This window comes from Caretta caretta, chromosome 25 (assembly GCF_965140235.1).
Source record: "Caretta caretta isolate rCarCar2 chromosome 25, rCarCar1.hap1, whole genome shotgun sequence".
Classification (NCBI taxonomy): Eukaryota; Metazoa; Chordata; order Testudines; family Cheloniidae; genus Caretta; species Caretta caretta.
Genome location: NC_134230.1, coordinates 8,895,025 through 8,917,678, shown reverse-complemented (window position 1 = coordinate 8,917,678; position 22,654 = coordinate 8,895,025). Strand labels below are relative to the sequence as shown.

At 52.2% G+C, this 22,654-nt stretch overlaps 1 long non-coding RNA gene across 1 annotated transcript in view; it reads left to right on the top strand.

Moving 5' to 3' along the window:
- The window catches only part of LOC142070129 (uncharacterized), a 60,855-nt gene extending 41,901 nt beyond the window's left edge, over nucleotides 1–18,954 (top strand). Inside the window, exon 3 of the long non-coding RNA XR_012666099.1 lies at nucleotides 18,929–18,954. This is a non-coding gene — a long non-coding RNA (uncharacterized LOC142070129). The remainder of the gene's footprint in view (nucleotides 1–18,928) is intronic.
- The last annotated feature ends 3,700 nt before the right edge of the window (nucleotides 18,955–22,654 follow it).

Below are 22,654 nucleotides of genomic sequence, written 5' to 3'. Positions count from 1 at the left end.
GCTCTCGATTCCTCTCCGTTTCACCAGCACGAGGTATAACCAGACCTGAGATAAAGACCTGGGCTGAGATTGTCACAGTTATTTAGGCTCCTCGCTTCCATTGAAATCCTTTGAACATCTGAGCCCTTGTCCCAGTGATGCAACTAACCAGCATAACCTATGCTTGTACGGCACCAGAGATGGCAGCTACCTATGCTTTCAAGGGGCTGCTCAGTGACTCCCCACACACCCCAGCCGTGCTGAGACCAGTCAACTCAACCTTTCAGGCCTCGGCCATGTGGCGCAAACCCCTAAATGGTCATCCAGTGAGGGAAACACAGATACAATAGTATCAATGACAGTCACCAAAAACTCCAGCAGAGAAAGAGGTAAGCTCCTTTGAAACATCCCACCCACCCTCTTCTCGCTCCATTTGCGGTACAGTGTCCAATCACAAGCGCTCCCCGTTCTGTTTGTTTTGGGGTGCACTCCCCGCCCTGCAGAATCAGGCCCCAGAAACAAGGATGTTATTCCCAGCAGCTGATCCAAGAGGCCGGTTTCTTGCAGTAGTTGCGGGGGGGGGAGGCGCGGGGGGAGAAGGAGATCCATGACTGGCATGAGCCCTGGCGGGTGGCAGGAGAAATTGGTGCCTGAGTGATAAACCCAGCCACAGCCACTCCCTTCCCGTGGAGCTGGGCTGGTATTGATGTTCTACCCTGGCGCTAATTATTGGCTCCAATTTAACTCCATCAAAGTGACACTCCCCAGCCCAGGCTCTGTCTAGATTTTATTTTTTATTTTTTTTTAATTCTCTGTGGGGGATAAGAGCTGGTGGTGAGCTGCTGACGCTGAAAAGCCCTGTGCACAGGGAGCCCCCGGGGGGGGCGGGGGATGCAATAATGGCAAAGGCTCTGAGGACTCGCTACTAAGGATTCCCTTGGCTTCTAGCTGGTGGAGGAATCTAGGGGGAAGGGGAGAGGCCCTGGTAAGGCCTGGCAGCCGCTGTGCATTTACTGCACATGGGGGTTTGTTGCGGGCGCTATGATTGACTGGCCGCGGCAGGACCAGCCTGCGTGCTGGGAAGTGACATGCAGGGACCCGAAAGGGTGAGACAGGCGCAGTCCAGAGGTGCCAGGTCTCACTTCCGATGTGACACCCCTGCAGGGGAGAAGCCAACCGGCCTCGCCCGAGCCCGGCTGGGTGGGAGGGCGTTGTCCAAGAGGTCCCAGTTCTGGAATGGGGAGCGCCACCGGTCCAGAGGAGAGTGGGGTCAGCCCTGGGACTTGCCTGGGGGAGGCGGTGCCATCTCCAGCAATAGCCAGGGAACTAATAACCCCCGGGATGGAGCAGGTTCCGGGGCCCCCTAGTCCTGCTGCCTCCCATGGGGTGGGTGGGAGGGGAAAGGTGATGCCATGGGACGGAACTGGCTGCAAGGCACCTAAATCTGAGCTGGGCCCTGCCTGTAGCGGGGGCTTCAGAGACCCCTCCAGTACCCCCCTGCCTTGTGCTAAACACCATCTCCCTCCCATGCTGACATCTACCTCAATCAGCTGCTGGGGCTGCTGCCCCCACCCGTGCTACCTGCAGGGTCAACCCTCCCGCAGCCCGGTCCCTCTCCCTGCGGAGACGCGTATTACCTTTACATCTTGGAAAGCGAGGGGCTCATTAAGCTAATGGAGCCAGGCTCCAACCCAACCCGGCTCCTGCCTTTGACCTATATTTGGGGTGGGGGCTGGGTGTCTGGACTGGACTGGGGGGTTGAGCAAACGCTGCCAGTGGCAAAGCGGAAAGACACAGCAGCGGGGCGCGGGTCTGACTGGCGCTCCGGACCGGCTGGGCCCGGCGGCAGGGGTGGGCGAGACAGGGAGGCTACCTGCAGGCCATGCTGACAGGGAGGAGGCTCAAGTGACCTGCTGCCTGGCTGTTGTATATTCTGTCCCTGGCCCTCTGGCAATATGACAGCCAGGGAGGGTCTGTGGGGCCAGGGATATTTTTGGGGCCCAATCCTTAAGTCTTTGTCAAGGCAAAGACTTCCTGTAAGTTTTGCCAGTGTGAAGCTCTCAGGGGTTGGGCCCGATCCTGCACCCCTAAAAGTTCAGTGGGACTTTTGCCGTTAACTTTTCATGGCAGCAGGATGGGGCCCTTTTCTTATCACCCCCTGACCCCCTTTCTAGGGCTGAGATGCCATGATCCCAGGCCTGCCTTTGGGAACTGAAATGCTGAGAGGACCCAGACCTTGCCTGACTCCGGCTCCAGGGTAGATGCAAATATGACTCCCGAGCTCTTCGGGCTGCTTGGACCCATCTGGGGGGAGCTGGTGGGGCACCGAGGCTGGGGGGACGTGATGTCCAGTGAGCATTCAGCGGTTACGGCGCTTGCAAGAGATGGCCTTTATTCTGCACCAGGTTCCAGCTGGCTCTTGCCAGTGTCTCTTAAAGGTACTGTTCTCCCCGGGGGCATGGGTGGGGGGAAGGGAGCACATCTTGCGAGCTGAGATTTGGGTTTGCCCCATCCACGTCCCGCCTGTCTCACAGCCCCACCCCCACCATTAGCCTGACGCCACCAAGAGCTGATTTGAGACCCTCCCTCGGCCCCAGTTCCCACTGAGTAACACCTTGCTCAGCCCACACTGATGCCAGTGCGGCTCCTTGAAGAGCCAGGCGCTACCCACCTGGAATAGGGGGATCCCGAGCCAGCAGGCCTGGTTAGAGGCAGGAACACCAGCTCACCCCGCCGGACCCAAGCGTGGGAAGAAGTGCTGACCCCCTGACACCCACCAGGAGCTGTGCTGTGTGCCAGACAGGCCGCCAGCTAGTGAAGGGAGTTTCAGCGGTGCCATGAGAACGCAGGGGTCGGGCGGGGCCCAGCTCCTCCAGGACCAGCTCCTTAATTCAGTGCTTGGGCCAATGCCATCCCTGGCGTAATTCCACTGAAGTCAATGGGCCAGCTTCTCCATTGCCCTGAGTTGGGTGCCGGCATTTTCCCCAGCGCAGACGCTACCAAACCAGAGGTGTTTTACACGCACGTTGCACTGGTGTAAATCCCCAGGCAGGGGCGACACCACGGAGAATCAGACCCAAGGCGAGTTGTTACTGATCGCACTGAGATCCGGGCCCCGTTGGGCTGCACATAGAGACCGTCCCTGCCCCCGAGACCTTGCCGTATAGACTAGACAAAGGCTGGGAGAGGAAACCGAGGCACTGAGTGGGGTTAGCACCAAGGACAAATTTGGTTGGTTACTACTGAGGTGGTGTGGTTTGAATAGGAATGCTTCTTTCTGCCCTCCCCAGGGATGGGGGACAGCTGGCAGGGGGCCCTTCTGATAACATTGGGAGGGGGGAGGTCCCTTGAAATGTTGCCAGCTGGGAAAGAGGGGACAGGAGGAAGACAGGGGCGGATTAGGATTATATGGGACCCTAGGCCAGAGCAAGTGGGAGCCCCCCTGGTGCTCCTGATGGGGAAATGGAGTTGGGGCACAGGGCTTGCCCCCGCCTGCCCAGGCCCCTGTGCCCTGACTCTGCTCCCCAGCAGGAGCGTCGGGCGGGCGGAGCAGGTTGGGGTGTGAGGGTGCCCATTTTCCCTGGGCCCCCCAGTTGGCCAGGGCCCCTGGGTCCAGTCCCCATTGGCCCAGTGGCTAATCCACCACGGAGGGGGAGGATGGGCATAGCCCCTTAGTCACCTTGCCCCCCACTCCCTCCTGACGGCATCTGTGCTGCCCCCATCCTGGGCCCTCCCCGTCGCTGATGCACTGCAGAGTAAGCCGGGATGGGCAGAAGGCCAGTGTCATACACGGAGGGCTGAGGGGGAGCGGGGGAGCCAGAGGCAGATGGACGGGACTGGCTGCATGGTTGGGGCTTTCTAGTGGGGATTTTAGCTTTTAAGCCTTTAAGCAAGGACCAGGGCGAGATGGAAGATAAATCCCTAATCCGCAGGCCGGGGGGGGAGAAGGAGCTCCAGCAGCTGAGGCTAATGCCTCCCTCTCCCTGCTCAGGGTCCCTTCGGGGAGAGACGGCAGCAGATCTGACTTCCAGTCAGGGTGTGTCTGTGCCTAGAGTGGGGTGGCATAAATAACCCCCCAGAGTTATTTATGGGTAAGACAGACGAGGTTGTGGATAAGACTGGGGGCTCCGAGAGCTGTGCTCTAGGGCCAGCTGTCCCCCATCCCTGGGGAGGGCAGAAAGAAGCATTCCTATTCAAACCACACCACCTCAGTAGTAACCAACCAAATTTGTCTTTGGTGCTAACCCCACTCAGTGCCTCGGTTTCCCCTCCCAGCCTTTGTCTAGTCTATACGGCAAGGTCTCGGGGGCAGGGACAGTCTCTATGTGCAGCCCAACGGGGCCCGGATCTCAGTGTGATCAGTAACAGCTCGCCTTGGGTCTGATTCTCCGTGGTGCCGCCCCTGCCTGGAGATTTACACCAGTGCAACATGCGTGTAAAACACCTCTGGTTTGGTAGCGTCTGCGCTGGGGAAAATGCCGGCACCCAACTCAGGGCAATGGAGAAGCTGGCCCATTGACTTCAGTGGAATTACGCCAGGGATGGCATTGGCCCAAGCATTGAATTAAGGAGCTGGTCCTGGAGGAGCTGGGCCCCGCCCGACCCCTGTGTTCTCATGGCACTGCTGAAACTCCCTTTCCACACGGATCCTAGTTTAACAAAGCGCTTTTGTTTAGGAGCAGCCGTGTAGGGGCCAATCATGAGAGGGTGAAAATAAGTCAATGGGCCAGATCCCCAGGGGGTGCAAGTCGACACAGCTCCATTGCAGTCACTGGGCCAGATCCCCAGCTGGAGTAAAGTGAGGTTGTGCCCTTGAGTCTACTGGCTCTGTGCTGAATTAGAGTTGCTGGGGAACTGAACCACGGTGTGAACCATCACTGCCTCAGCAGCTGAGCTGAGTGTTGGCGGGGGGGGGGCTGCAACACTGAACGGGCCTAGTTTGCGAGAGCAGCCTGAGCCAGATGCTCAGACCCTACAGGAATGGGGACCATATAAATAGCATAGATAGATAGATATTGGGGTGTGCATGGGGGTGGATAGACAGAGGGTGTGTGTGGGGATACATAGATATTGGGGTGTGTATGGAGATAGATGGATAGAGGGGGTATAGGGGATTGGATATATAGATAGAGGGCTGTCTGGGGATACATAGATAAATAGATGGTGGGTGTGGGGATAGATTGATAGATATTGGGGTCTGCATGGGGTGGATGGATATTAGGGTGTATGGGGATAGATATTGGGGTGTGTATGGAGATAGAGGGGGGTATGGGGATAGATAGATATTGGGGTATGTATGGAGATAGATAGATATTAGGGTGTGTATGGGGATAGATAGCAGAGGGGCTGTTGATATTAAGCCATTGGGGGATATTCTATGGGGAGGGAGGAACGATGCCACCAGCTCCTGGCAGGTTCATTCTGAGCATCGCCCTCATCTGCTCTGGATCGGGCTGATGGAGACAGAAAATTCAAACAGAACCGATCCATTTGCTAATGTCCCTGCAGCCAGACTGTCTGCTCTGACCCCTTGGCGGTGGAGGGTGGGAATTGGCTCCGCTGTTTGGAAATCGGATTCCAGCCTCAGCTTATGCTGGCCAGGAGCATCTCGCTGGCTGGGCAGCATGAAGCCGACCAGTTGCTAAGGCCGGGTGGGGTGGGGGTGGGGGTGGGGGGAGGCATTTGAAGGGGTCAGGTCCTGCACTGGGTCCTCCATGCAGCTAGGCTGGAGTCTGGCAACATAAGGCGGGGTGGGGGCACAGGAGCAGTGGCAGCTGCTGTTGACAGCTGGGGAGAATTTCTTCTGCTGTCCCTTTAAGCCAAGCCCACTTGCTTTGGCTTTGGTTTGGGGGGCGGGGGGGAGGAAGGGGGCCGGGACACACGGATTCAGCCCTGGTGGGGACGTGGGAGGGGAGGTCTCAAACTGGGAGAAAGTGTCCTTGCTATAATAATGCTTAGCACTGCCCTGGCGGTGGGTGAATCACCCTCCCAGCCCCCCTCCTGAGGGGGGCAAGTGAATATCATCCTCCTCCTTCTACAGTTGGGGAAACTGAGGCACAAGGTGGGGTTGGGACCTGCCTGAGGCTACACAGGGAGTGTGGAGCAGAGCTGGGATCAGAAACTCAGGACTCCCTGCTGGTGCCGTTAACAATGAATGATGTCACAAAGCTGTAGGAAAGGGGTCTTTATCGAGCATCTCTCTTAGGTACAGCATTTACCTGCCCCCCACCATCCCCCTAGTGTCTGATCACCGCACAGCCTGTGAGGCAGGGCAGTGCTACGCTCCGCGTCGTACAGATGGGGACCCGAGACAGAGACAAAGCGGTTTCCCAAGGAGCCCGTGGCAGAGCCAGGATTTGAATCTGGATCGGCCAAGCCCCAGACTAGCCCGCAAAGCGCCAGCCACCTTTCCTCTAGCCACACTGCTAGCCGACGGAGGCAGCCCAAGTCACTGACATCGTGGGCCCATCTTCTCCTGAAGATCTCTAGGCATGGCGATTTCCATCGCCTCCCCGCGCAGCCACTTCAATCCACTCCTGAGCTTTCCTGCCCTGGCCTCTGCTCCCCCATTCCCAGATCCTTCTGGTCCCATCTTATCACCAGCGTTCTTCCACTGCAGGGCACGGGGCATGCTGGTGGTGGGAGAAACTCACCCTTGTGGTACCTGCTCTATGGATAAGACTCCACTCTCCACAGCAAATAACAGGGACTCCTCAGCTCTGTGGCCCCACCCTTATCTGAGGGGGCAGGACCTTCGGTCTGGTGGGCTCCACTCGCCTTCCCCCAGGATTCATAGATTCCAAGGCCGGAAGGGACCACTGTGATCCGCGGTCTGACCTCCTGTATCACACAGACCAGAGACCTGCCCTAAATCCTTCCTAGAGCAGATCTTCTAGGAGCACATCCAGTCTCAAGCTAAACGTTGTCTCTGATGGAGACTTCACCGTGACCCAGGGGAAGTTCCAGTTGTTAATTACTCTCACTGCTAAAAAATTTACGTCGTATTTCAGGTCTGAGTTTGTCTAGCTTCAACTTCCAGCCATTGGACCGTGTTAGACCTTTCTTTGCTTGATTGACGAGCCCATTATTAAATATTTTCCGCCCTGTGTAAGTACTTATAGACTGGTTTCAGAATAGCAGTCGTGTTAGTCTGTATCCGTAAAAAGAAAAGGAGGACTTGTGGCATCTTAGAGACTAACAAATTTATTAGAGCATAAGCTTTCGTGAGCTACAGCTCACTTCATCGGATGCATACAATGGAAAATACAGTGGGGAGATTTTATATACACAGAGAACATGAAACAATGGGTGTTACCATAAACACTGTAATGAGAGTGATCAGGTAAGGTGAGCTATTATCAGCAGGAGAAGGGAGGGCAGGGAACCTTTTGTACTGATAATCAAGGTGGGCCGTTTCCAGCACTTTACAAGGACAGTAGGAGGGAAAAGAAACAAGGGGAAATAGTTTTACTTTGTGTAATGACCCATCCACTCCCAGTCTTTATTCAAGCCTAAGTTAATTGTATCCAGTTTGCAAATTAATTCCAATTCAGCAGTCTCTTGTTGGAGTCTGTTTTTGAAGTTTTTTTGTTGAAGAATTGCCACTTTTAGGTCTGTAATCCAATGACCAGAGAGATTGAAGTGTTCTCCAACTGGTTTTTGAATGTTACAATTCTTGACGTCAGATTTGTGTCCATTTATTCTTTTGCGTAGAGACCGTCCAGTCTGGCCAATGTGCGTGGCAGAGGGGCACTGCTGGCACATAACTTATAGACTGTGATCAAGTGACCCCTTAACCTGCTCTTTGTCAAGCTAAATAGATGGAGCTCCTTGAGTCTGTCACTACAAGGCCGGTTTTCTAACCCGTAATCATTCCTGAGGCTCTTCTCTGAACCCTCCCTGATTTATCACCGTCCTTTGTGCCTCGCAGGCAGCTGAGCAGGACACATTATTCCAGAAGCAGTCGCACCAGGGTCAATTCCAGAGGTAAAATCGCCTCTCTGCCCCTATTGGCGATTCCCCTGTTTGTGCCTCCCAGGATCGCATTAGTTCTTTCAAATAGCTGCACCTGTTGCCCAGTGCAGGATGCTCATGTACAGCAGCAAGCGGGAGGCTGATGTCAAAGCAGCCCAGAAGCAGCAGGGCTGTGTTAGATACATGTCCACGCTCAGTGCTAGAAAACCCTTCAAACTTCATTGTCTTAGCCTGCTCCTAGCCGGCACGTCCCCCGATGGCCTTTCAGCTAAGGAGCGTCTGACGCTCGGGCTTTGGGCTGGGGTTGCCAACTTTCTACTCGCACAAAACCAAACACCCTTGCCCTGCCCCCTGCCCTGCCCCCTCTGAGGCCCTGCCCCTTCTCTGAGGGCCCCCCCTCACTCCACCTCCCCCCCTCGCTCACTCTCCCCAGCCTCACTCACTTACTTATTTTCACCGGGCTGGCTCAGGGGTTAGGGGTGCGGGAGGGGGTGAGGGCTCCGGCTGGGGGTGTGGGCTCTGGGGTGGGGCCAGAAATGAAGAGTTCAAGGTGTGGGAGGGGACTCCAGTTTGAGACAGTGGGTTGGGATGTGAGAGAGGGTGAGGGCTCCAGCTGGGGGTGTGGGCTCTGGGGTGGGGCTGGGGATGAGGGGTTTGGGGTGCAGGAGGGTGCTCCGGGCTGGGATCAAGGGGTTCGGAGGGCGGGAGGGGGATCAGGGCAGGGGGTTGAGGCGCAGAAGCGGGTGAAGAGAGCAGGCTCCAGGCAGCGCTGACCTCCAACAGCTCCCGGAAGCAGCGGCATGCCCCCCTTCGGCTCCTACATGCAGGTGCAGGGTGGGGGGGTACATGCCCCTGCTTCTGGGAGCCGTGCAGAGCCATGGCAGGCAGGGAGCCTGTCTTAGCCCCACTGCGCCGCTGATTGGACTTTTAACGGCCCGGGCAGCGGTGCTGACCGGACCTGCCAGGGTCCCTTTTTGACTGGGCGTTCCGGTCGAAAACCAGATGCCTGGCAGCCCAACGCCGGGCACAAAGTCTCCTTGAAGTGATCTCCCAGCCTCACGTTCATTTATCGATTATGCTTCATTGCGTAACTGGGCAGCTGCAAAATCTGGGGACTAGACTCGGTCTTGAGCTGCTGCAGCATTTGGCTTTGGCTTTCCGGGCTCCTGGAGTTTGGCTGCGAGGCAAAAGGTGACATTTTGACGAGGCTCTGGGTTTGATTCCACTCCCCCCGCCTCTCTTGTGGCTCCCCTGGGTTTGGATTCTGGATACCCCCAATGTTTCTGGCTTCAGCAGGGACGTTTTGATTCCATCTCTGTCAGGAACAGATCAGGATCAGCCCTGGACACCGGAGCGAACCCAAGAAGCCAGTCGGGTGCCTCTTGCACAGTCTGTGGAACCAGGCAGGATGATCAAAAGGCAGTGATCAGAGCCAGGGAACCAGTCCAGTTCAGAAGGCAGGGCCGGGGCAGCTGAGTTCAGCTGCTTCCAGAACCTCCACCCGCTCCTTCTTTGGGTCTTGGACCTTAGGAACATGCTTATCTTGGGCCTGATTCAGCCACGCCCTGAAGCACATGTTGAAGGGAATTGCTGACTAGGAACCTGAGCTCTGTCTCCTTGTTTTTATCTTTAACTTGCAAAGCCCAGAGCTGGCTGAAAATCTGTAGCCGCTGGAGAGAAATATGTTTGTATCTTAAAAAAGAATCCTGGCATGAGTTTGTTTTGCGCTGCTGTTCCCAGCACTCGCCCGAGGAGACCCGAGACCTTGGCTGGCTCTGGCTTCATTGGACAGCTGTCAATTCAGGAGGAAGGTGGGGTATCTCCTCTGCCAATCCTCTTCTGCGCAGCGTTGTTGTAGCTGTGTGATCCTCTTCTAGTTTCTGACGCTGTGTTGAATAAACCATAAGCATCTCTCTCTCCTGCCTCCCTCCCTTCCCTGGTCCCACTGGGCATGGCTTGTGTGTGGCTAACAACTGTGCTTCAAAGAGAATGGGGCATCTCTGGGAAAATGGCTCCTAAGGCATGTGGATTTTGAAGGGAAAGAAGCAGGAAATTAATCTGTCCTTCTTTATGCAGCATCTAGGCCTGACCTCCCCTGCATCCTGGTCCTCATCTCAGCAAGAGCTAAGTAGCTCCGTTGGAGGGAAGGGATTTTTATCTTGCAGTTTTACTACTGTTACCCCATTTTGGCTTGGGAGGTTACTTAATTTTTAGGGTCTTCTGAGTTATTTCCCATTAAGAGGAGAAATTGATTACAGAGTATGACTTTGATGCAATCCTGTTTATTTACAAAGGATGAGTGCAAAGTCCGGTTTTGCTAAACACAGGAGGAATCAAGCTGCAGGAGTCCTTTTATTTTTGCTCACAGTCCCAAGTCTCTTTCTGGACAGTACTCTGCCCAAAAGCTCTCTCTTAGTTTTTCTCAGGGTCATGTCACACATGTCTCTCTGGTTGTGTCTTGGCTTCTTTGCTGCGATCTCTGTCTGATTCTGTGGTGTTTCTGCTGCTTCTCTCTCACACAGACGTGGTCCATACTTAAAATGTAGATCAACATAGGTATGTCATTTGTGAAAAATTCATACCTCTGAGTGCTGTAGCTATGCTGACCTCACCTCTGAGATAAGATGTGGCTAGATCAATACAAGAATGCTTCTGTTGACATAGCTACCACTTCTCAAAGAGTTGGATTACCTACAGCAATGGAAAAAGCCCTTCTGTTGTGGTACGAAACATATAAACAGCAGCACGATGGTGGCATAACCACAGCGCCCTAGCTGTACCAGTATAGCACCTGAAGTGTAGACATGGCCTTAGTCACACAGCTGCAATCCAAACAACACTCTGTCTCAGTGTTTGCAATCAGATGTCCTGGGAAACCCCATGGATCAGCCATTGCCCAGCCTTGCATGCGGTTTAGTCCTTGGGTGGTGGTTTTCCATTGTATCACCTCTCACTAAACAAAGGGGCAATTAATTGTTTCTGAATGGAAGGCAGTTATCACACGCAACAGCTGCAATGAGGGGGTGTGACTGCTGAACCCCCCAGCATAACTATGGTGCATGCAATCTGCTTCTTAAGAAGCTTGCATGAGGCCTGAACCCAGCCCAAGCCCAGTGAAGTCAGTGGAAAGATTCCTACAGACTTCCATAATCATTGGGACAGCCCCCTACCTTTGTAGGGCCTGATCCTCTGAGGTAAGAGCCTCCATCTTGGCTGAAGCCAGGGACCTCCAGTGCAGAGACCCTGACTTGCCGGAGCTGGCGTTCTATAGGTGGGGCTGTAACATTGGGTACAGACAGGGGTGGGGACCCCACGCCGGCCAGTGGGTCACACAAAGCGCCCGCAACTCCCAATACCTTGAGAGGCTCTTTGTAAAGCACCAAGTAAATTAAAGTGTGGCCTCATGGTTAACCCAGGGAGCCCAGGGACCAATCCTGCCTTGGCTGGGGAGAAGAGAGGCAGCCAAAGGCACCTTCTGCTACATCCCATTCGTTCCTGGAAACTGTTTCACCTTTTCCTCTTTCTATGACGAGATAACTGGCTCTGTGGATATGGGGGTAGGGGTGGACGGGATATATCTTGACTTTATCAAAGCTTTTGATATGGTCTCCCACAGTATTCTTGCTAGCAAGTTAAAGAAGTATGAGCTGGATGAATGGACTATAAGGTGGATAGAAAGCTGGCTAGATAATCGGGCTCAACAGGTAGTGATCAATGGCTCCATGTCTAACTGGCAGGCGGTATCAAGGGAGTGCCCCAAGGGTCAGTCCTGGGGCCGGTTTTGTTCAATATCTTCATTAATGATCTGGAGGATGGCGTGGATTGCACGATAAGCAAGTTTGCAGATGACACTAAACTGGGAGGAGAGGTAGATATGCTGGAGGGTAGGGATAGGATACAGAGGGACCTAGACAAATTAGGGGATTGGGCCAAAAGAAATCTGATGAGGTTCAACAAGGACAAGTGCAGAGTCATGCACTTAGGACGGAAGAATCCCATGCACCGCTACAGACTAGGGACCGAATGGCTAGGCAGCAGTTCTGCAGAAAAGGACCTAGGGGTTACAGTGGACGAGAAGCTGGATGTGAGTCAGCACTGTGCCCTTGTTGCCAAGAAGGCCAATGGCATTTTGGGCTGTATAAGTAGGGGCATTGCCAGCAGATCGAGGGACGTGATCGTTCCCCTCTATTCGACATTGCTGAGGCCTCATCTGGAGTACTGTGTCCAGTTTTGGGCCCGACACTACAAGAAGGATGTGGAAAAATTGGAAAGCGTCCAGCGGAGGGCAACAAAAATGATTAGGGGACTGGAACACATGACTTATGAGGAGAGGCTGAGGGAACTGGGATTGTTTAGTCTGCGGAAGAGAAGAATGAGGGGGGATTTGGTAGCTGCTTTCAACTACCTGAAAGGGGGTTCCAAAGAGGATGGCTCTAGACTGTTCTCAGGGGTAGCAGATGACAGAACAAGGAGTAATGGTCTCAAGTTGCAGTGGGGGAGGCCTAGGTTAGATATTAGGAAAAACTTTTTCACTAGGAGGGTGGTGAAGCACTGGAATGGGTTACCTAGGGAGGTGGTGGAATCTCCTTCCTTGGAAGTTTTTAAGGTCAGGCTTGACAAAGCCCTGGCTGGGATGATTTAGTTGGGGATTGGTCCTGCTTTGAGCAGGGAGTTGGATTAGATGACCTCCTGAGGTCCCTTCCAACCCTGAGATTCTATGGTTCTATGATTCTATGGACAAGATGCTATTAAAAAAATATCAAAAGATGAGACTTTGGCCTCCCCCTTTCTCCCAGCGATTGGCTCGGAAACGCCGACGACAGCTAAAAACCTTGTTTGCAAATGCTTTTTGCCACTTCGACGGGGCGAGAACTGCTTCTTCGCCCTCCCGAGGTCTGTGCAGAGCGCCAGGGCGAGACTTTGAACTCCACGTCTGCACAGCTCTGCCCGTGGCCTCAGTCCTTTCCTACAGCCCCCTGTTATTCCAGCCCTGGGCTCCCCACTCAGCTCTGCCAATGACCTCAGTCCTGATGACAGCCCCCTGCTATTCCAGCCCAAGGACCCTAAGGGTACGTCTACACTGCAATAAAAGACCCACACCACGGCTGCAGCTGGCCCGGGTCAGCTGATGGGGGATCTTGAGGCTCAGGTGGTGGGGCTAAAAAACGCAGTGTAGACATTCCGGCTTGGGCTGGGAGCCTGGGATCTGAAACCCCGTGAGGGGGGTGGGTCTCAAGGCCTGGGCTCCAGCCCAAGCCCAAACGTCTGCACTGCAAGTTTTAGCCTCATGGCCTGAGTCAATGAACCCAGGCTCTGAGATGGTACCCGGGTTTTTCTTTGCAGTGTAGAAGTCCCCTCACATAGCTCGGCTGAGAAGTCCGGTCCAGCCCTGGGCTTTCTCCCCTGCATCAGCTCTGCCAGTGTCTCTTGCCTTTGACCTACATCCCTGCTAATCCAGTCCTAGACCCCCCTGTGATGAGATCCCCAGGGTGCAGCCTGGTATTGTGGGATCTCTGTGCCCCCTTAACTCTCCAGCCTGGGCTGTCTCTCACAATGCTTTGCTAGTGACAAGCAGCAAACCCCTCCAGGCGCTGTGATCACTCAGCACAACAGCCAGCTGGATTGCATGAATGCTCCCGGAGCCACTCATGAATCACACAGAGAAAAGCACCAGCCAGATCCCCCCCCCCAGCTCCCAGCTCTGTATCTCAGGAATATCTTGTCTTGCACTGCTCAAGGTGAGTGTCACACACCCACAAGCTCCTCTCAGGCAACCGACTCTGATTGCTACTCCCTGCCCTGTGCTGCCCACCCGGTTCCCCCTGGACTTTAGCTAATGGCAGCTCAATCCCAAGCTGCAGCACCTCCTGCTGTTGATCCCAGGTCTCCCCTGGGCAGCTGCTGCCCATCCCCCAACTCTCCCCTGCAATCCAGCACCACTGATTAATGCCCCTTGGCCAGAAGCATCCATTCTCACTCTGCACCCTGGTGGGCCCAAGGCCAGGTGGGCTGTCCGAGCTCTCCTATGGGCCAGATCCAGCCACCAGTGACATTAATGGAAAGATTCCCATTGGCTGCAATGGCTTTGGATCAGGTCCTGCCTTAGGAGGAACCAGAATGGGGGCTCAGGCCCATCTCTAGAAGTACACACAGCGCGTCAGCCACAGCCTCCACCGTCACCGCAATTCGCCCATGAAACCCCCCTCCCATGACTCCAGCCCGATGGGCCCTGAAGGCCACCGGACCTGGGCTCAGTGAGACCATGGGACACAGTTATCCCAGAGTGGAGACCTCTGACCAGCTCCCAGGGGCCAGGCTGTTAGCTCAGTGTCACCTGAAGAGAGGTGAGTCTCATGTAGGTGATGCCTCTCTGGACAATGACGGCTTACGGCTGGATGGCGGCTCTGTCCTCAGACACTGGGAACAGCTTGGCCTGATATTGTCGGGCCTGATCCAAAGGCACTGGAGGTCCATGGGCTCTGGGTCAGCTCCGTAGTGAGGTGGTTGGTGGGACGGAAGGGGCAATCTCTTTCCAGGCAGGTGCTCCCCCATGCCAACTAGATGAGCACCATCCCAAAGTGACGACCAGGCATCGATGCAAGCTCAGGCTAAGGCCCATGGGGGTCCTGGGAGAGCAGAGGGACTGGGCCAAGGGGTTGCCAAGGGGCTGAGGACCGAGTGGCTTGTGGGAGGAGAACGTGGGGTGGGGATATGGCCACAGCCTGAGTCTACCTAGGCACTTCACATCTGCCTTCAGGTTTTGTTACTGTTTTTTATTATTATGGTGAGCTCAGGTCCCCACTGAGCCAGAGGCTGTAATACAATGTGAGTCCCTGCCGCAAAGAGCTTACAGCCTACCGCCAAAGCTTCACACTGTAGAGATGCAAGAAGCTACTTTAATGCCCTGCTAAAGCTGAGACCATAAATGCAGAAACCCAGGAGATTCCAACACTTTGGTTCCCCCAGTGTTCACTTAGCCCTGTTGCAGCTATCTAGGATCCGCGTACTCTGGTTTGTGGTGTAAACAAAAGGGCAATGCTGATAATATTGTTGCCTTTCATCCTAAAGGGGTCTGAAAACTTTCACTGAAATAAGCATGCACCTTTGAAATGCAGCCACCTCTGGGATGAAATGTAACAGCTCTTTAACAGTGCACATGCACGTTGCCATTTATGATGTGGAGCACGGTGTTTGACTGACCTGTAGGCAGAATGTAACGTGTCTAAGTGAACCTTGCTGCGGGAACCTGAACAATCAAATTCCCTGACTTCGAGCACATCTTACCCTCAATGTCCTTGTTTGTACAGTTGGTCAAAATTCTTAGTTCAAAACTTATTTTGGCCAAAAAAAAAAGACCTTTTTTTTTTTTTTTTTTTTTAAAAAGGCAGAATCTTTCTCAAAACACCTTTCTTTTCTATAATTTTCTGTTTATTTATTTTTGCCAAAACTAAAATCTTTCACAGTGTTTAAATGTTCTGATCATGGACATTCCCCTCCCCTTTCATAGAATCATAGACTATTGGGGTTGGAAGGGACCTGAGGAGGTCATCTAGTCCAACCCCCTGCTCAAAGCAGGACCAATCCCCAACTAAATCATCCCAGCCAGGGCTTTGTCAAGCCTGACCTTAAAAACCTCAACGGAAGGAGATTCTACCACCTCCCTAGGTAACGCATTCCAGTGCTTCACCACCCTCCTAGTGAAAAAGTTTTTCCTAATATCCAACCTAGCCCTCCCCCACTGCAACTTGAGACCATTACTCCTTGTTCTGTCATCTGCTACCATTGAGAACAGTCTAGATCCATCCTCTTTGGAACCCCCTTTCAGGTAGTTGAAAGCAGCTGTCAAATCCCCCCTCATCCGTCTCTTCCGCAGACTAAACAATCCCAGTTCCCTCAGCCTCTCCTCATAAGTCATGTGTTCCAGTCCCCTAATCATTTTTGTTGCCCTCCGCTGGACTCTGTCCAATTTTTCCACATCCTTCTTGTAGTGTGGGGCCCAAAACTGGACACAGTACTCCAGATGAGGCCTCACCAATGCCGAATAGAGGGGAACGATCACGTCCCTCGATCTGCGGGCAATGCCCCTACTTATACATCCCAAAATGCCATTGGCCTTCTTGGCAACAAGGGCACACTGTTGACTCATATCCAGCTTCTCGTCCACTGTCACCCCTAGGTCCTTTTCTGCAGAACTGCTGCCGAGCCATTCGGTCCCTAGTCTGTAGCGGTGCATTGGATTCTTCCATCCTAAGTGCAGGACTCTGCACTTGTCCTTGTTGAACCTGATCAGATTTCTTTTAGCCCAATCCTCTAATTTGTCTAGGTCACTCTGGACCCTATCGCTACCCTCCAGCGTATATACCTCTCCTCCCAGTTTAGTGTCATCTGCAGACTTGCTGAGGATGCAATCCATGCCATCCTCCAGATCATTTATGAATATATTGAACAAAACCGGCTCCTTTCTCCTCCTTTTTGCCACGGAATGGGATAGAATGGTGATAACTTGGCGAGGGTTCAGAGAAGAGCCACGAGAATGATCGAAGGGTTAGAAAACCTGCCTTTTTGTGATAGACTGAGGGCTTGTCTACATTTGAAATGCTTCAGCAGCATGGCTGTAGCTGCATTGCTGACATTATCACCACCACCAGGGAGGGTTCTTCCATTGGCGTAGGGAATCCGTTCCCCTGACAGGCAATTGCTAGACTGATGGAAGAATTCTACACTTGGGATTAGGTCATTTTAACTACGCTGCTCAGGGAGGTAAATGTGCCCCCCCCCACCACCAACGTAGTTGAAACAACCTCACTTTTTAGTGTCGAGCAGGTCTCACGGAGCTCAATCTATTTAGCGTAACAAAGAGATGGTTAAGGGGTGACTTGATCACAGTCAATAAGTACCTACACAGGGGACAAATATTTAATAACAGGCTCTTCAATCTAGCAGGGAAAGGTCTAACATGATCCAATGACTGGAGGTTAAAGCTAGACAAATTCAGACTGGAAATAAGGCATACATTTTTAACAGTGAGAGTAATTCACCATTAGAATAATTTACCAAGAGTCATGGTGGATACTCCGTCAGAGACAATTTTTAAATCAATTGGATTTTTTTCCCCTAAAAGATCTGCTCTAGGAATTATTGCGGGGCAGTTTGCTGGCCTGCGTTATACAGGAGGTCAGGCAAGATGGCCTGCGTTATACAGGAGGTCAGGCAAGATGATCCCAATGATTGGCCCTTCAAGATTGAACCATATCTAGACTTTTTTCCCCCTGTTATTTTTCATTTTGTCACACTGCAGCTTTTCAAGACTTCCTCAACTTTGGAACAAGTCCCAAAGCAGTATTTTAAAATCAGTGACCCTGTAACTCTGCCACTCGGTGATTTGGGAGTTGGAAAGGTTTTGAGAAGTTACAGAGTAGCAAAAGAAATATGGAAAAGGGGGAAATTAAAGCATCATGAATTTTATAACAATCAGTGGCAAAAAAAAAAAAAAGTCAAGCAGCCATGGAAATTAAACATTCAAAATGTCTCCAGTAAATACCGGGGGGGGGGGGGATTTAAAAAAATTGATACATGTTGAACTTTAAAAATTATGATTAGCTGTATTGTGAAAGCCAGGCATGGGCCAGGACCCCACTGCACTCAGACAAAAAGAGAGCCCTGCACCAAAGAGCTAAGTAAAATGGAAACCATTTTGAATTTTTTTGCAATTTTGTTTAGCCTGACCTAGTTGTTTTCATGGGATTTCCTTTTCTTTTTTTTAAGAAGAAAAGGGAAAATTAAAAGGCAAAAGAAAATAAAAATAGAAGCCTGGATTTAGGTACCCATTTCAGTGTGATTTGGGCTCCTGATTCCCCTAAACTCCTTCAAAAATGCCAGCCAAAGCGAAAATTCAGTTGATCTTGTCGGGACGATTGATCTGTAGTCTCAGCAGTGCACGTGCCTGAAGCGAACATGCTGCCCATGTCTCTAATAATTTTCATGGCGTAATTGAACATACTGAAAAATAAATTGCTTCTTGTTAAGCAAGGGCAGGAGTTGGGAGACAGCAAGGGTTGGCCGGGAGGAGCCAAAGGGTGGAGAGAGATTGAATGAACTGTCAGGAGATGGGAGAGTAAAATGCATATCACTGGAAATCCATTAGCAAGCAAGGGGACAGGAGCGATGGAGGGGATTGTGGGCGGATCCGAAATGTTCTGGGAATGCAACGGGGGCAACAGAATGGATCTATTTGTGTAGAATTTGTCATCCCAAAGCATTTGTAAGTGCTAATCTGCCTATCTATCCATCCTAGGGTTTTATCCTGCTGCCCATCCCTGGAGTATCTGGACACCTTCTGTATCAAATCAAGAGCGATAGTGAAGTCCCTAGTGAACTTCATGGAGTCTCTGGCTCATCTCCCTTTTCAGGGTAAAAAGCAGGTTTGGGGGTTGGCTTTTATTCATTTCTTGTTTTTCAGATGGATAAGTTGTGCGTGGGCGCTTGGGGTTTCTTGACCAGCCCTGATGTCAGCATTGTGAGTGTCAGACCTACAATGGAAAGGCAGGAAACCTGCGTCCTATTCCTGGCTCTGCTGCTGGGCAACCTTGGCCAAGTCCCTTCATGCCTCTCTTTCTCCTGCCATCTTTGGTCTGTTTAGCTTGGAAGCTCTTTGGGGCAGGGACTGTCTCTTCTTCCGTGGTTGTGCAGTGCCTAACACAATGGGGTCCCAATCTGGGTGGAGCCTTCTAAGTGCTGCTATAATACAAATAATAGCAATAATTCCTGGCCTCCTGGTTAAATCGCATTCCAATTAAAGTCAACGGGAATTTGCCTGCCTAAGAACTACGTATAAATGTAACACCACAGGGTCCAGCCAAGTGGGAGTTTCCCTGATTACACGCCATAAACTAGTGTAGTGTCTGTGGTGGGGGGCTGACCCAGCTGCTATAATAACCTGCTACTGATGAAGAAATGGCTCTGTTAATTCTGCCAGTGGGAGTGTGCGCTTTTGGCACTGGGCTTGACCTCTTCTGACCGAGGCGGTGACCTGATGCACACGGCCATGGTTTGTTCCCTAAGGATCTCAGGATCCGGCCCTATATATTCACAGCATCAATGAGCAGGTAGGCTGTGTGTGTGTGTGTCTGTGCATAAACACGATGGTGTGGGACATTTCAGCAAGGAGACTGGGGTACATCTCATCTCTGAACACTCCAGACCTCAGGGAAAGTGTGGCTCTGGGTCTGAGCGAAATCTTTTTGGGGTCCACCTGCCGCAGCAAAGCAGGTATCCCAAGCCGACTGTGTTCCCTGACAGATCGCTGTCTTTTCCACAGCCAGGAGCTCCCCCTGCTATGTTGGGAGGGTGTAATGATTTCCGCTGCAGCGAGGAACTATCCAATAGGCAGGCTAATGCCCCAGGCAGGAAGGGAAGGGGAATCATGCTAATTGCAAGTGCTGCTCTGTCTTTGTAAATATCAGCATGACCCTCATGAGGATAGCACGCAAGAGCGAGCAGGGTTAGAGGGGGTGGCAGGCTGGAGAACAAGCCAGACAGAGGATGCTGCATTCCAGGATCTTAGGCTGACATCATTGTGGGGTCCTGTGGCATTCATAATACAGTAATATCATAAGAGCTGACTAGGGAGGATTTGGCATCGGTGCCCTCTAGTGGATGGAATCAGAACAGCTCAGCTGTGTGTCATAAGCCCTATACTGATAATATAATTATTATTTAACATTTACATAGCGGTAATGCCTAAAGGCCACCACCAGGTGGTGTGTCATTGTGCTAGGTGCTGTACAAACACATAGTAAATGCCAGTTCCTGCCCCAACATGTTTACAGTCTGACAGAGATTCTCCTTTAGCCTAAATGATTAGGCCTTGGATTTGGAGCCAGGAGGATCTGGGCTCCAATGGAGTGACTCTGGATTACACCAGCACAAATGAGACCAGGATCGGACCCCAAACATCACTACCAAGAGAGGCCAAGTGGCCTTTCGTATCACACTGGCCCCAGCCTCCAAACGCGACAGCCGAAGAGGTGCCTATGTCCAGCGGTTCACACTGTCTGATCAGCCGAAGGAGAAGGATCGGGGGTCCCTGGACTCTATCCAACTGTGGACTGTGGGTCATTCTGACCACCTCCCCTCCCATTCATGAGCACGTCACGTCCCCAGGGAAACCGTATGGAAAACGCAGAGGACTGGGAAAGCTCATGTTGTCAAGGAACCAGCAGGCTCTGGTGACCAGCTGGCTCTCCTGGACTACCAGTAGGTGCTCCTCAGACCACAATAAATGGGCATTGGATCAGGCCTCAGTGGATGTCTTTCCTGTCTTCATCTGATGGGAAGGGAAACCTGGAAGACGTTACTTAGCTTCACCTTGGGCCCTTCGTTCCGGGAGCCAGTCCCTATTGAGTGGAGGTAGGACTAGTATACTGGGCCACATTTTTAAGCCAAGCCGAATACTGTCCAATTGGTCCTTCCCCCTCCCTGCCACAATCTGCACATGCCAAAGGGAGCTTTGGCAAAAATTCAAAAGTGAAATAATTCATGAAATATTCAGGCCATTTTGTGCAATGTTCAGGTTTGCTTCAGCAATGCCATGAATAATTCAAGGCAGCGCATTAAAATTGTATGGCCATGACACTTTGGCAGAGCAGACACGAGTCATGTTAGCACCCAATTTGCCAGTGGCTTGGCTACTGGAACTCCTTCTGCCCTGGGTTCAGAGGTATCATTTATGGACTGTCCGGAATAATAGCATGGAATTAAAGAGCATTGGGAATGCCTCTTCCAGGAGGAAGGCTATTCAAGGTAATCTAAGTCGGAACAATGGTCTAGTGGGAAGAGCATTGCCTGGCACTCAGAAGACCTCAGTTTAATTCCCACATCTGAGTAAGTCACTTAATCTACCCTATATATGTGCAGTACTTATCCAACGCCCATCATCAGAATATGTGAGCACTGTAGGGCAGGGCTATTAATCCCCAGTGATGTGCCATGGGGAGTTCGTGGTGGAGCGTGGAATTGTACCTGGGTCTCCCAAGTCCCGAGCTAGAGGTCTAACGACTGAGCCTTCCTTCCTCTCTGCCCAGTGCCTCTGGCTCTACTAAACTGGGAGGAGTGGTAGATACGCTGGAGGGGAGGGATAGGATACAGAAGGACCTAGACAAATTGGAGGATTGGGCCAAAAGAAATCTGATGAGGTTCAATAAGGATAAGTGCAGGGTCCTGCACTTAGGACGAAAGAACCCAATGCACAGCTACAGACTAGGGACCGAATGGCTAGGCAGCAGTTCTGCGGAAAAGGACCTAGGGGTGACAGTGGACGAGAAGCTGGATATGAGTCAGCAGTGTGCCCTTGTTGCCAAGAAGGCCAATGGCATTTTGGGATGTATAAGTAGGGGCATAGCGAGCAGATGGAGGGACGTGATCGTTCCCCTCTATTCGACATTGGTGAGGCCTCATCTGGAGTACTGTGTCCAGTTTTGGGCCCCACACTTCAAGAAGGATGTGGATAAATTGGAGAGAGTCCAGCGAAGGGCAACAAAAATGATTAGGGGTCTGGAACACGAGTTATGAGGAGAGGCTGAGGGAGCTGGGATTGTTTAGCCTGCAGAAGAGAAGAATGAGGGGGGATTTGATAGCTGCTTTCAACTACCTGAAAGGGGGTTCCAAAGAGGATGGCTCTAGACTGTTCTCAGGGGTAGCAGATGACAGAACGAGGGAGTAATGGTCTCAAGCTGCAGTGGGGGAGGTTTAGATTGGATATTAGGAAAAACTTTTTCACTAAGAGGGTGGTGAAACACTGGAATGCGTTACCTAGGGAGGTGGTAGAATCTCCTTCCTTAGAGGTTTTTAAGGTCAGGCTTGACAAAGCCCTGGCTGGGATGATTTAACTGGGAATTGGTCCTGCTTCGAGCAGGGGGTTGGACTAGATGACCTTCTGGGGTCCCTTCCAACCCTTATATTCTATGATTCTATGATTCTATGGTGCCGATCTGTGAAATGGGGAGAGCACTGCCCTACCTCGCCAGGGGAGATTACAAGGATACAATCCATCAATGATCTTCAGCCAGTACAGCGAGGAGGACCAGGTAAGAACCTAGATGGCTGGTGTAAATTATTGATTGCATTAATCCCTGTGCATTATTATGTGTATTCCAGTCATGGCCCAGGACCCCACTGTGCTAGGTGAGATACAAACCCTCTATGGGTGTCTCGCGCTTTTCACCCATAGAGCTCAAAGCTCTTTACAAAAGTGGGTAAGATATCGCTATGTCTGTTTCCAGGTGGAGTAACTGATGCATGCGAAAGGCCAAGTGACTTGCTCAAGGTCATACGGTGCAACCACTGACCCCCTAGCCCATCCGCTCCCCCCCTCAGCCTTGGATAGAGCAAGTTTCATGCAGCTCGCTGAATCTGTCTTTTCCACCTCTGCAGAGGCCATGGCGCATGGAGCAGGAGTGGAGAGGTTCATAGAATCAGAGAATGTCAGGGTTGGAAGGGACCTCAGGAGGTCACCTAGTCCAACCCCCTGCTCAAAGCAGGCCCAATCCCCAATTTTTGCCCCAAATCCCTAAATGGCCCCCTCAAGGATTGAGCTCACAACCCTGGGTTTAGCAGGCCAATGCTCAAACCACTGAGCTACCCCTCTCCCCCAAACCTCCTTGGCCAAAGTCCCCTGGCCCCCATTGCTGGGCAGCAGATCATG